Raw genomic sequence first — 16623 nt, 5'->3', positions numbered from 1 at the left:
AAATGTATTTTTGATCACTTATTTTCCACACATGCGTGTTGGAAATGTGGTGGGGTGTGACAAAATTACGGGTTATGTAATTATGTCACTTTGATTGTTCGTAATGGTGATGTTGACGATAATAATTATAATAATAATAACAATAACGATAAGATTACTAGTAGTAGTAGTAGTAGTAGTAGTAGTAGTAGTAGTAGTAGTAGTAGTAGTAATACTAATAGTTTTGTTATTGCTGCTGCTGCTCATTTCTGCTGCTCATTTATTGGCAAAAAGTAGTAAAATATTTGTGATATATTGCGCTAATACCGAATTTTTACTTGTTTGGACAATATCGCAAGGCCTCAGATAGATCTTACCAGTCGATAAACTTAAACGTGTAGTACGCGCAAAGCGAATGTGAAACGGATTTTCCAGTTACTTATTCGATATTGAATAAGGAACGAGGAATAAGTAACCAACTTCACAGAGCCCTGATGTAGCGTGTTTCTTGTCTAAATTTAGATCATCGCGACAATGTCGAAACCGCGGTCTGTATACGAATATCAGATAATAGTTAACAATCCGCGAGATTTTAGTTCGATCTATAGATCTTCTTTTTTTTTATTTTTTTATTATTATTGTTCTTTATTGTTTTAATACATGCATTTGGTTGAGCATATCTCGTAAAAGGAGTTAGTCATAATTATTGCGTAGTTTGTAAATTTAATTAATCAACGCGTTTGCTACGGTGCTTTAAAGACATTGGTGGAGGTTTTCATGCAAAGAATACGGCGATGCCAGTGAAAAAATAATTTACATAATAACAGAATCATTCTTAGAGAGATTTCCTTTCGAGGCTGCAGTGAAACTTTGGGCAAGGAAGACAAATTGCAGACTTACTCACAATTGAATAAATTGTGATTTCCCTGCCTTGCTGGCCACCTATCTTCACTGTCCCCTTGTCTTTGGAATGAATAGATTATCAATAGGCTTTTTATAGCAAAATAAACAAATACATCACAAATTATATCTTTTTTTATTTCATTCAGCAGTGAAGCCTAACAAACTATCAGCATACAAAATAAAACAAATAAACATTATTTATGAGCAGGTTGATATCATATTATATATATTGTTATTACAAGGATCAGAGGAAAATAGAAAAAAATTATATTAAGAATCTGAAAAAAATTCACAAGATTTTAAACTGTATTAGGGGCCTTATGAGTTGCTCAGATTGCATCTGAGGGCCTGCATTAATAACATTTCCTGGGGGTGGGTCCCAAGACCCCCGTCACATCCGCCTTTTGCTGCCAAATACAGTGGGGAAAAACTTGCCACCACTCAAGAAATCCTGGGCAGAACCCTGGTTACACATCTCCCTGTTTGTGCATTTTTTTCTGGGTCCAAAATGGCGGATATTTGTTTATGTTTTTATTAAGTACTAAATTATGTGTTCCGATTGCAAAAAAATCACAATTCTTTTTCTTTCTTTTTTTCCTTCTTTTCTCTTTTGATTAAAAAAATTGGTGGGTCCCCACATAAAATTAGGGTACGTCGGGAAACTGGAAAAGGCACACACACACACACACACACACACACACACACACGCATGCAAAACGTTATACCAGGCATCATGGTTAAAAATGGTTTAGTTACAAAAAGGGAGGAGACATATAGAGGTATTTTCACCTTTTATTCGACTTGGTTTTTTGTTTGGGTTTCATCATCGTTTACGTGTGTGAATGCACTTTTAATTTGGCCATTCGTCGGACTGTACCGGCCTCCGTGGCGTCGTGTTTAGGTCATCGGTCTACAGGCTGGTAGGCACTGGGTTCGGATCCCAGTCGAGGCATGGGATTTGTAATCCAGATACCGACTCCAAACCCTGAGTGAGTGCTCTGCAAGGCTCAATGGGTAGGTGTAAACCACTTGAACCGACCAGTGATCCATAACTGGTTCAACAAATACCATGGTTTGTGCTATCCTGACTGTGGGAAGCGCAAATAAAAGATCCCTTGCTGCCTGTCGTAAGAGTAGCCTATGTGGCGACAGCGGGTTTCCTCTAAAAAAAACAGTGTCAGAATGGCCATATGTTTAACGTCCAATAGCCAATGTTACGATAAAAAAAATAATGTGCTCTAGTGGCGTCGTTAAATAAAACATACAAACTTTTTTTTTCGTTGGACGACGGTGTGCAATTTAACGACGGATTCTTAACGACAATATACAGACCGAAAACTAATTAAATGAGTCAGTAAATTCCATTACAGTGTAGGGAAAGTAATTCTTAAACTCTTACCTTCGTAGAATTTATATCAGTTGAACTTTGATGGATTTCGGCAAAACTTCACTTTTAATACGATGTGACGTGTTTTGCAGGAAAACACTGATTTTACGTCAATCGTAGGCTCCGCATAGCTGTCATCGTTGTTAATACATGTTTAATTAAACCTACGTCAATGGGGAATAACCAACAATAAATTCAATAAATGAAATAATATTTATTGAACATAATGCCCTAATAGTGAGCCCTGTTAGGTGTGGTATGTTTTAAGACCACAAACAAAATAAGTAAAATAATAGGCATACATGTATATTGTTTACTGTTACAGCTGATAAGAATATGTAGCACAATACCTTTTAGTTAAGTAGAACTTAAGATAGTTTCAGTGTAGGCAAGTGGGGTATTGGAATGCACATAATGTTCAAAGAAAACGGATTAATTTTTCCATCTTCCTAGTTTTCGGACAATCTGGGGGTCAAAGTTGTGTTGAATAGCGTACGTAGCCCCTGTTGGGCGAAATGCTTTTGCAGAGTACCCTTGCTGATCCAGTCCCACAAGTTTAATATCATCTTGTAAGATATTCGCAACTGTTGAAGTGTCTATTGCACTGAAAGGCGATCGTAAGGTCAGAAACACAGGCGATTCAGCTGTATCTCGAACACTGGACGTTTTTTCAATATAAACCTTTAGAGCAGCTACTGGATGAAGCTTTTGACACCTATGTGGTGGTATCTGAACGTCAAAACTATCTCTATGAGTATCGTTCTTTATTCCAAAGAATTGTATTCAAAGTGATCCATTGTTCGAAAATTTAATTGTTTTATAGTAAATACCACTTTTCTAACTTCTCCTGTAATCGAATCGCCGGCAAGTGATATTGGAGCAATACCGGATGGTCTTAACATCGCGCTCAAACTTAATAGAGTAATTGTTTTCAAACGTAAATCTTTCACCGACAACAGTTTATTGTTTCGCCATGATATAAACAAATCACAAAACTTTTCAACAGGCAAAACTGTGAATTTCTTCATCAGTGTTTTAGTTCTAGAGCTTCCACCAAGTTCAGCAAAAACGTTGATCGCCCTGGGCTTTTTAGCTCCATAGCATCATATACATGAGTTGTGGCTGCGATAGGACAATTCAGTTTTGATTTAGGTCTTTCTGATGTCTCAGATAGTTGACGTAGAAAGTCAGCCAGAAGATTAGTTTTGGTAGGTGGAAATGGTTCACCCATGTCGGCACAAAATGTATGAAATTGAACAATGTAACGGTTATACAATGCTAACGTTGAAGGAGCTAAATAAAACTTATATACATTAATGTTTTCCACTGACCATTTCTTGTTTATTAGAGATTGTTCCCAGATATTCTCCAGGCATAGTTTCCACCGAGGGTTTTGTAAAGGTTCTGCGTGTCCTCAAGTACTTATTATTGCTGCGGTTTTTAGAACCCTGTACCAAGGTTGAGCTTTCCACAACGGTACAATTACAGTGGCTTCTGTCTTTTGAGCTCGAATAACATTCAATACTCTGGGAATTAAACGAAATGGCGCATTGACGAAATTGTTGTGTATGCCCCAGTCTTGCTATGCAAGTGCATCTACACCTGATGCCAGTGGGTGATACAATCAAATGTTGAAATTGTCCAGTTGTGTCGTAAGTACTAAAGCGAATCGATCTATGATGTGTGGACCCCACATATCGTCCAAGAATTTGAATAATTTTGTGTTTAACTGCCATTCGTATTTGTCGTTTAAATGAATTAGGTAGTCTGGAACAATGTTCTGTTTTCCCGATATATGACAGCAAGTGATAGATACGTGACTGTTTAAAGCCTCTGCCCATATGGATGTTGCAATCTGATTCAATTCGGCACTTGGACCCCCCATATGGTTCAAGTAGTCCACTGTAGAAATGTTGTCTGAAACAATTTGAATTGTTTTCCCTGCCACTCTGTCTGAAAGCAATTAGGGCCATAAGTACCGCCCACATTTCTCGTACATTGGATGGTCTGTGTCCCATAGATTTGTCCCAAAATCCTTGAGCTTCCTTGCCTTCCAGTGTGGCACCCAAGTCTATCTGAGAAGTATCCGTTGTTAACTGGGCATCTGTAGTTGACGGTATTATGGAGCAACTTTCTATGAATCAAACGCACCAAACCACCATTCGAAATCCTATTTAGCTGTTTTTGACCATTCGATCATGGAATCCCAATTTACCGTGGTATGTAAAAGTCTATAAGCTGACCGTAATTTTAGTTTTCTCGGTAACACTGCTTTTGTTGTTGCCATACATTGTCCTATTAACCGAGCTAATGTTCTAGCACGAATGAATGGTTTGCATAAGGCACGACGAATGTCAACTTTAATTTTTCTTATACGAGACTTGGGTACCCCAAAGAATTACAGAATCGTTAGAAGTGTCCATAACAAAACAAAACATTTTTATGTGTTCAGGATGTAGACTAGACTTTTCAAAATTTATATTAAAACCCAACAACTGTAATGTTTCTAACACTAGCTTTCAGTGACCGTTAATAGTGTCAGATGGTGCACAAATTAATATATCATCTACATATCCGAGTAAACGTAAACCCTTCTCACGTAAATATTCAATGACTGGTCGTAATGCTTTACAAAACAAAATTAATAATAAGTGCTTGACTGTAAACCAAAAGGAAGAACATTCCATACATAGTATACATTTTCGCAACATAAACCAAGATATGGTTTATAATCACTATGGACTGGTATGTGAAAAAAACCCATCTTTCAAGTCAATAGTTACAAGTTTGTCATTTTTCTTCACAACCTGAGATAAAACACTAATATCTTCATACCTGAATTATGGTGTGTTACAAAATGCATTAACCTGTCTTAAATCTGCTATCAGTCTTAGTGTTCCACCTTTTTTTATAAACACACCCAATAGGGGAAACACTCTTTGGCACATAAGACACTCACGATATAAATTGTCCCTCTAAAAGTTCAAGGAAGGGAATCTTTCTACATCTCAACCAATGGTTGTAGTATACCTTGTGCCATGCAAGAGGACCACAAAACTCAAATATGATTCCTGCAATGTAACTTCTACAAACCTAATGGATGTCATCAGTGGAACGACTATTAACCCTTGTTATCGCAGTACTGACCTGTGTATATAAAGAGGTACACTTTTACTCAAGGCACATTCGTGCTTCAGAACTCAAAGAGAGCAGACGTGCTTTATGATTCTGACATTCTTGTGTCTTGTTGCACTCTATCTAGAATGAAGACGATGATTGAAGCTGAGAGGTGTGTGGCCTCACTCGGAGGTCACGCAATCAGAGAGCTGCATTTGGTCGCGTGACATAGCTTATTAGCATACGAGGACGCCAGCGTAGACCAACCACTTCTACTGACGACAAGCGGGGTTTGCCGAATAATTTGTGGCTCAATATAACATTGCCACCATATTTGTTTCTTTTATCACTTGACCTAAATAATTCTGGGTAAATTTGCTGTTTTGAATGTGCACGCATAAAACATAGACGTCACTAGTTAATGTGTGTGACACTCAAGATATCCCCCTAAAAGTTATTTTGTTTCTAGTAAATAGAATTATTTGGTTGTAATGTTTGATGCGCATATGATATAGTAAAAGGAATAATATTTGTAATTTTGACATAGCACCCTTAACACATTACATTACATAATATATGATTTAAATTAAATTAAATGTTACAATACGCAGAACAATATTTTCTCATAATCGTTTATTTGCATGCAGTGGGAAAAGAGCAGTAGGTTAACCGATAAGGGTAGATAAATATATGTACATGTGCATACAATTTATATTTTGCTATACACATTTAGTTTTTACACTCTGTAGAAAATAACTTGTATTAATTAAGTTGCTATAAATAAATAATTTTAAACAGCACGAATGGCTAATTGTGTTCTAGCAGAATGAGACCTACAGTGTTCTGTAATAAAACATAGTTTAAGTCAAAAGGGTGAATTTGATTTGGGTCTGAAACCCCCTTCGAAACCCCCGCCCCTAGAAAATACGATTTGACTATTTCAGTGGATAAACAATATAATATAACACCTTTTTTTTTTACATACCCAAGTCATTCCATCGCTTAAACCCTTTCTGGTAGTCAAACAGACGAATTTGATTGATGGTCCATATTAGTACCATTTTCCAGTACATATCCACATACTCACACATACATACACACACAGATGCATACACTGACAGAGACACACACACACCCACACCCACAGAGAGAGAGAAAGATACATACACGCATGCAGACACATCTATAAAACGCAATCACATATACATATATACACGCATAGACAGATCCGTACGTATATACATAGACACATACACATACACACATGCATACCCTCATACGGATATATAAATACAAAGACAGACACATACACATCCAGATTAACGCACACATGCATACATAGACGCCCTACGGCGAGGAAAGAACGCCGAGGCGACCACTGGAAAGACGCCGTGAGATTTTGAAAATGTGCCTCGAAATTTGGGCACGTACGGGCGCCTTATCCCGAATCGGTGGATATGTGATTCGGTCATTATCACATTGTAGTCCGATACCATCTTACCATGGAGATAATAAAAATAAAAACAAATAAAATACTGAAAAAGGATAAACATGTGCTAAAATAAAGGACCTGGAAAGTACAAACAAAACGTTTATTACGATAACAGTTTATTATATTATGATTATCAGTTAGGGTGTTAGAGCATTTTCACACAAACTAAGACTATTACGTTTTGGTTGTATCATGCGAAATGATCGGAGCTTTTCTTTTTGTTTTGAGTCCGGATACTGGTTTGGCTGAAAACGGTAAGTCAGAATAGTCGCATGTGGATTCCGTGGTTCATAATGGAATAAACCGGCCTCGGTGGCGTCGTGGTTATGCTATCGGACAAAAAGCTGGAGTTTGCAGCCCAGTACTGGCTCCCACCCAGAGCGAGTTGTAACAACTAACCACTAGCAACAAATCCACTGTCCTGGACAGCCAGCCCAGATAGCTGAGGTGTGTACCCAGGGTAGCTGGCTTGAACCTTAATTCTATATAAACAAATGAAATGAAAATGAAATGATGGAATACTGGAATATCCGTTTTACTAGTCCGTTTTGAATATCACTAATTTCGGAATGGCGTATATTTTGACCCTTGCATCTTTAGTATAATATATGGACCGAACACATTTTACAATATCAGTGGCAACAAAGACTGGATTGTCCCTTTATATTTCAACTTATTTTTCAGGTATGGCCCGTAGGCGCCTCATCTTATCCATCACTGTGGTGTTATCTACCTGTCTCGTTGCTGTCACATTCGATACAGGTAAATTAAGTGCTCTAGGCAGTACATTTTGTCTTTCTAATTGTATTTACCTTTGTTTTACACCCATTAGTCAATATTTGTTTTATGCTCAGGTGTCGTTAAACATTCATCCATTCATCCATCCATCCATCCACCCATCCATCCATCCATTCATTCGTTCATTCATTCGTTCGTTTGTTCGTTCCTTCGTTCCTTCGTACAGTCATCCATCGATTTATTCATTCATGTATTCATTCAATCATTTTAATTATACAATATCATTGCACACACGTCTGTTCATTATGATTGTTAGGGCATAGCTGATGGTATAATTTATGGTATAATTTCACATTGACTCGTCCAAATTTCTAAAAAGATGCACCATATCAACACTTTTGTGTCTAACGTTGCAGTTGATCTTACATAATCAGAGGGTGCTGAATTAAAAAAAAAAAACAAAACAAACAAAACAAACAAAAACCAGCAGTATCACAGGCCAGGCTTTGGCCTTGCCAACATTTGGTTCAATCTTTTATTTTAAAAAAACCCCAAGAAACAAAAAACAAAACCCAAAAAGAACCTCACCAAAAATAATTCTGAAACAAAGAACTAAAAAATAATTTACCAGAATTTGTCATGATGAATTTTACTTTATCGATGCAACACACACACACACACACACACTCACAACCCTGTTCGAGTCCTTTCACGACCCCATCTCTATGAGTTGGCTTCCCGCGATGTTCACGCAGTTCCACCGTGTCCGATACTGCATGATGTTAATTCTGATCAAAATATAATATCGCCAAACAGTGCCAAAAAAAAAAAAAAAAATAATACAAAAACAATATTATCGAACATATATATGGACTCTTCTTCAGAATTTGACAAAATATAAAATTTGTTGCTAATTACTGCGAAATGAAAAAAAAAGGGGGAAAAAAGTCAATACCGGCTCTCACCCAAGTTCTTTATTGCTTAAAGTTATACAACTTGTAAGCTTTATAAAAAAAAAAAAAAAAAAAACCCCCAGCAAAATATAATAAAAACATATTTACAATATTTCTTAATGGTGGGGAGCGTTATAGCACTATTTAAAAAACATTCATGCATGCAAAATCAATACATATCTAAAATTAACGAAATAAACCGTACGCATATGTATGATAAATAATTACGTGGGTAGTAATATGGAAGATATTAAATATAAACAAATCATATGCGTAAGGAAACTAAATACACACATACAACATAAATCTTAAAAAAGAAAAATAATAAAAACTAACAGTAATAAGATCATAATAAAGAAATAAAGGAATAAATAAACTAAAATATAATATAATACAATAACATAATAATAAAAAAAACAAAAAAACACACACACTATATAGCATGTTATGTGGGTATATATTTTTAAAAAATAGAGCGAGTTTTAACGACTCAACGGGTAGGTGTAAGACCACTACACCCTCTTCTCTCTCACTAACCACTAAACAACTAGCTAACCGTTCTGTACAGACAACCCAGCACAGTATGCTTATGCTTCAGCCTTAATTGGATAGAAGCACGGAAATAAGTTGACATGAAATATTTGCAGATATATCAGCCGAGTTGACTGGCTCGTCAGCGGTGGGACATGAGGGCGCCTTCTACAACTTCACCTGCACAGTCAGAAATGCCATTGGTTTTACTGACTACATACAGTTCCACACGTGGTTTAAACGGGCACATGGTGGCATACTTATTTCAGGACGACTCCAGCTGTTGGGAATACACCGATGAAACACAAGACCCACATAACTCGATGTGGATCGGGAACAAACGAATGGTCCGCTGAAACAAAGAGATATCACATGGGGGTCCACAGTCTGGAGAAAAAGGAACTCACTGACTGGTGGTGCTATTTGCCTAACTCGGGAGTACACAGCAATATGTTACATCTTAGTAAGTACAGTTAATGCATTTTCCTATACACCTGTTGTAGTTACTTATTATCTGACATGGCAATACATGCCGCAAAAGATCTTTTTATAATTACTCACCAGTTGGCTAGTAAACGAAAATCAAATCACTAGCCAACTCAGGATCGTTACTTACCAGACAACATATCAAGTATTAATATTAATATACCTGAAAGGACGGCTTTTATACACCAACCTCTGTTGTTTTACTTTACTTTACTTTACTTTACTCAAATGCAGAGTGTTATATATTACATAATGAAAAATATATCTGTATTCTTATTGGTTAAAAAACAGTCACATGACCTTCCATAAATAATGATATTGCCCTGAGACGGTCCCACCGGTCCATCAAACGTGACTAATGAAAATAAAGATGACACAAATTTGTATTCAATTAATGATTAGGCATTGCCGTCAATCCGGCTTTAAAGGGTGGGTGGGTGTCGGGGGGGGGGGGCGTGGGGGGGGGGGGGACATGTGTGTGTGTGCGTGTTTGTGTGTGTGTGATAAAGGTATGTCAATGAAAATCATGAAGCTGCATATTAGTGGTTAAACTTTTAATTTTTGTTTGTTTTTTGTTATTGCTGTTGCAGTGTTCTACGTTGCGACCAAAATGGTCGCCAGTGCGACCACAATGTTGGCGTGGCGACCGACTGAATTTATTATCGTCGCCATCTGGCGACTGACTCCAAAAATGTATAAGTATTAAATTATTTGTCATGTGCGTTCAGAGTCCTAACAGCGAAAACCAATGAAATTTGTTTACATAATTTTGCAGTCGGAACACTTCGTTATTTACGCAGTTGTCCGATTGATCACTGTGAATTCCGTATTAATTTTCGGTACCGTTCGGAACTCATCGCGAAAAAAATCCAGATACTTGCGAAAACAATCCAGATATTTTGATTGGTGTATTATTTTAATGCACACAACCATTTGGAATATCTCAAATGATATGGATTTCTGGATCATGTATGTAATCGCCGACTAAAGAATTGTCCGAATACTGTATTATACTATAGATAACCGATTCACTATGGTACATTAGTGGTGGTTGCATTTGATTGAAGAACACGAGTACAAAATCAAGTAAAGGTTGCTCACTCACTGTTCATGTTATACACATTGTAATCAAACGTGCAAAATGGAGACTGATTATTAAACAATACATTATAAATGAGCATTTCAACAATTATGTAAGGCTATTTCATGCACCATGCGATGCGTTACAAACGTTATGGGGGAGGGGAGGGGTTGTTTGTCAAGATTTACTTACCGGCAACGTCTTTAAAACAATGTGATTTAAAAAAAAAAAGGCATTTGGAGGTAATCGGTAACTCTTCAGTATTAAATGTATGTTCAAATTTATCACATTTCGTGTTTTATTTTGCTATAAATACGATTTTGACACTCTTGCTGGTTATAATGAGTAATTTGATTTTTGTCTTGATAATGCTTCAACTGTTTATTTCCGCATTCCCTTGCGTGTCATACGACGTCATATAATTACGTGACGTCACTAAATCCCATGTTTTAATACATTGCTGGAAAGCATTAGCGTATTTCGATTCTGATAAACAAACAGGAATGTACTAGTCTTATGGATGGCATTATGTAATAAAACAATTATTCATCATTTTGGACAATATTATGTTTTATGGACCGAAGAAATTGATATTGGCCGTTGGGCTCGGCCAATATCAATTTCTTCGGTCCATAAAATGTATATATATATATATATATATATATATATATATATATATATATATATATATATATCCTATAACTTGCCCATGATATCCATGTCATAAACCCATGTGATATGTTAGTGTATTAACCCAGTTAATGATGGTATGATTATATGCAAATTTAAAATGCATGACGTCAAACTAATTTGTGCTAATCGTGATGACCTCATATTACCGATGGCGGCGACTTTAGTACAGCGATTTACTAAACATTTAATTAAAATGATATTTTGGAAGTGTTATAGGATAAATATAATTCGCTATTCGTGTATTTTTTAATATCTAAAGTGTCAACCTCGTGTAGTTAAAGGCATATTGTCACAGACCACTGACCTATTTAATGGTGTAACAAAGTATTACCTGAACAAAACTAATTTGATTTGTCCCTAAATGTACTTTATTCAACCATCTTTATAACCACCATACTCCATTTATTAATGACATTTTGTAAAAATAATTGAATTATGGCAATGATCCATAATTCAAAAGCTAAAATTGCCGAGAGGGACGACATGGATTTCACTCCATCATGGTTCAGTTAAGTTGACGCGATAGCTAGATTTGGTTTCCAACAATTAATGTAATTTTTATTTATTATCCATTTTAAGAGAAATAAGGTCCTTAAATCCGTGATAGTATGGCTTTAATCGGTATTTGTCTTGGCAGAGCCTCGACAAATACCGATTAACATAGTATCGGTTGATATTTTCCATATTAAAAAAAAAATACATGTGACGACTCCTCTCTCTCTCTCTCTCTCTCTCTCTCTCTCTCTCTCTCTCTCTCTCTCTCTCTCTCTCTCTCTCTCTCTCTCCCATTATTAGTGTGGTATAAGTGGGTGTAATTCTTTGATTTGTTGGTAATATTTATCTTTGAATGTAATGAGTTATTTCCCAGTGTTAGTTGTGACGATTTCAAAACAAATTCCTCAGCCAAATTGTTTTCGTATTCAGTATTTTATGGCTTCGAGCCCTAGCTTGTATGGGATGTTAGTATATAGTCTCTTGTTATATTCTTAGACAGGTGAATCAAACAGTCTATGTCATCCAAAATATAAGGCTGCCTTTCCATTGGTCCGGTTTTACCCGCGCGGCTATTTCTGCCGCTAAGCGGCTCGAACCGCATGGGGAATCCATAAAATGACGTCATTTTGGGGTATTACCCATGATTACCCATCTCCTGCACTTGTGTGTTTTACAGCGTTATTTAATTTTCACATTTTAGGAGTAGGCATTTTTAGCATTCTTCGTGCAATGGGTGAGAAAAGTTCACACATGAGCAAATTGAAATTTTAACTGGCTTGGTGATCGAAAACCCGTGTTTCTGCCAGAAAGAAATTTTTGTGTATGACGCTATGTAATTGAATTCAACCACAGTCAACGGGGTATGGGGGACCTCTCCCAGAAAGAAAATGGGTTAAGTTTAGGGTTAGGGTTAAGAAAATCATACAGTAATAATAAGAGTAATTAATTATTGTCAAAAAGTCAACTTAAAAAAAAAATTAAATCTGCTAAAAATTTGGGTATGGCGCCATACCCGTTTTACCCTCTGGCAGAAACCCTGATTACCAATCCTTAAGTGAATGCAAGTACCAGATCTGAACTAACAATTGCTGGACGAGAATCGCAAGAAAATTCAACGTCCAATACATGACAGGTGCCACAACAACAACAACAACAACAATAATAATAATAATAAAAATAATCATAATCATAATCATTATGTTACTATTATACACGCATATTAATGGAAAGTTAATAAACACAACCATCATAATGAATTAAAATAATATTAAGTTCACTAAATTACGTCTACACAGTATCGGTGACGAATGCTGAAATTTTGCAATGTTTTAATTTTTAAAGATTTCAAGTTTGTCAATTTAAAAATTTATTTATTGAAAAAAAAGAGAAAAGAAGCGAATCCGGACCGCGATGTCTTCCTCATAAATCCGCTTATGTTAACACCCTTTATCCTCGTTCAATGATGAAAAAACGCCGTACAGATATTATAATAACATGAAATGAGTTCAAATAACTGACGTGCATGCTCACCAACTTCTTACTAACAATAATATTTACCGTGTTCACTTTAATAACAAAGAATAAAAAAGTCCTTTTATAGCAAGAATTGTGTTATTTTAAGAGGTAAACTATTGTGTTTTTAAAGTAATTTTTATGATACGGTGGGCTGTTCCGTCCTTACCCATCCCATACCCGTGGCAGGGGCGTAGCGTGATTTGGACCTGGGGGTGGTGGTGGGGGGGGGGGGGGGGTCGAATATGAACCAAGTGGACCCTGTTTCTATTTTGTTTTTGCACCACCAGAGTGGTGTCAGTAAAACAAAATCGGTTCCTCATTGTTCTATGTTTCCAAAATATGTGTGTCATTTTACATGTATTAGCTCTCGTACCGTTTTTTTTTTTTTTTTTTTTTTTTTTTTGAGGGTGTAATTAATTTCAGTTTGGTTTGATGTAAAAAGAAAACTAGGCTTATGTGTTTTGGAATAGGCCTATAACAAAAAACCAAAACAAAAAACAACAACTATTTTTGTGTCCAATTTAGAAAACAATCGGCTCATAAATAAATAATATGTAGTAAATTACATAGCATGGGGTGGGAGCGTTCCCTGTGGGACGGACTTAAGTGATAGTTCAAATCTCGATTTGATCAAATGTTCGGGGGGGGGGGGGGGGGGTTCTTCTGTACAAATTTTTTAGTAATGGATCTTCCTCATTTTACAATGGCATATTTCAATTTGCATATGGCCGCTTGATTAATTAATGACGTCACATGGAAGAAACCGTGTCATAAGAACCCTCAATGGAAATGTGCTAGCCGCGCGGGTAGAAAGGCAGCCTAACTTGATACCAGCAAAACAAGTAGTTTTAGAATAATATGAATGAATTACTTACACATTTGAGCAGGGATCGTTGATCCACCTAGAATTGGTCTCATTGGCAAATCACACGAGTTTGCATTTTCTATGTCTGAAGTATCTTGTTTTTCTACTTCACTTTTTATTTTATAACTTTTATGGATCTTAGGAGTCTAATAGTCGATAGAAATTTGCAGTCTATGGATCACAGCTGATTAAAAAAATCACTTTTCCTTTAGGTGAAGCTCAGTAGATAATGTTTGAACGTGTTTCGTTTTTAATATTTGTTGGACATTGGATACTTTGTTGGAAACAAAGAAAGAAATGTTTTATTTAACAGCACACTCAACACATTTTATATTACGGTTTTATGACGTCAGACATATGGTTAAGGACCACACAGATTTTTGAGAAGAAACCCGCTGTCGCCACTACATGGGCTACTCTTTCCGATTAGCAGCAAGGGATCTTTTATTTGCGCTTCCCACAGGCAGGATAACACAAACCATGGCCTTTGTTGAACCAGTTATGGATCACTGGTCGGTGCAAGTGGTTTACACCTATCCATTGCGGAGCACTCACTCAGGGTTTGGAGTCGGTATCTGGATTAAAAATCCCATTCCTCGACTGGGATCCGAACCCATTACCTACCAGCCAGTAGACCGATGGCCTAACCACGACGCCACCGAGGCCAGTTACTTTGTTGGATGTCTCTATAAATATCAAGTGTCCGTTATAGGTCATGGGCTACATAGAGTCCTAGTGCAACCCCCACCTCCACCCCCTCCCTCCACAACTCTACTACATTATATTTTTCTAGAAGCCCCAATATGTTTTCAACATGAAACTAGCTGCTAAAAGTGAACCAATTGGGATCCAGTACTCATCTGTCATTAGTGTTTGAGGGTACTCCATAAAATGTAATGTTTTTCGTTGACGTCGGGCCATAATTGGTACCCTCTAAATTTTGTTCAGCACTAAAATACCCATATTTTCGTCAGTGGCATGTATAATGTTTCAAATCAAAGCTTATGATCAACTGGTCCACATGGCATACTTTAATATAGGATATCCACTAACACATATATGACTAAATCATCACTAAATGACCACACCTTTTCATCTTCCCACACAATATCTCAATTTCTATATTTTGTTTTTCAGAAGACCACATTGAATGTCTGTTACCTGCTTGCTTGATAGTTTGTCATATTATTTCATTTGACACCAATATCATCATCCTGTGTTCATTAAAATTATACAAGGTGTGATGTTTTACAGGGGTTTACCGAATTGTACTCTTGTAATCCAAAATGTCGGTCTCAGATTTGGTCTCTTTAGAAAAACAGTGTTCAGTTTATGTTTGAAGTTGATTGCAAATTAACTTTTCCAAGGAATCCGATGTTGCCAAACGATGTTTGATCAAGTGTGTCCAATACGTCCCCTGCCACCTTTATTTTCGGTGGTTTAGCATGATCACTTAGTTATATATATAATTTCTGGTTGATTAAAAAAAAGAAAGAAAGTGTCTGCCCTTTTAAATTAATTCAAATAATAGCTAATTCAATCGAATTCAGAATCCTAGATGACAGCCATATTGCTGAACATTGAAAATCGTTGCCAAATTGGTGAAGTATTATGATGAGTTCACCAAACCCTTTTCAAATGCTCTTAATATTTTGATCTTGTATACGTATTGCTACTTTATCGCACAATAAAATGCACAATTTACTTAAAATGGTTACTGCAGTAAAACAAAATATGAAGGTGTTTTGAAAGTATCTGTTAAATCAATGTTGGAAATTGACCCCCAGAAATGCTTGATGCGATAATCAAATATAAGGATGGCATTAGGCCTTTCTTCAAACAACTTCATATATTTGTTGTGAAACACTGAATTGTGTGTAGGATGTTTCAGTAATGTTTTAATCTCGGTTGCATATTGCTCATCTAACACCTAAACAAACTGTGTGTGCATCAATGTACACGCTCTCTACAAGAGTCATGCCTATCCAGTGTTCGAGATTAAAATGTTTGGCCAGTATCCCAATTGGATACTAACATTTCAAAATCTGGTATCCCACCTGAGAATTTAGTATTATATGGTATCCCGGTGGGATACTGGGTTCTTGAAGTCTGGTATCCAAAATTAAATTCTGGTATCCCCAGGATATCGGGATACCGTTAATCTCGAACACTGCTATCAGAAAAGAGGTATCCATGATCCACGTAGATCCACAGCTGTTTGTCGACAAAAATCTGATTCCAGTGGTGGAGGAGACCAACGTTCTGGGTGTTATATTTGATAGGAAGCTATCTTTTGTACCTTATTTATTTTATAAGTTATTAGTAATACAGAATGTGGGGCAGACAGAAAGGTTATGCTTCGTTTGGAAATATGTTTAGTTAGATCAA

Source organism: Gigantopelta aegis, chromosome 7, assembly GCF_016097555.1.
Source record: "Gigantopelta aegis isolate Gae_Host chromosome 7, Gae_host_genome, whole genome shotgun sequence".
Classification (NCBI taxonomy): Eukaryota; Metazoa; Mollusca; class Gastropoda; order Neomphalida; family Peltospiridae; genus Gigantopelta; species Gigantopelta aegis.
The sequence above is the reverse complement of the archived record's forward strand: the minus strand, read 5'-3'. Positions refer to the sequence as shown.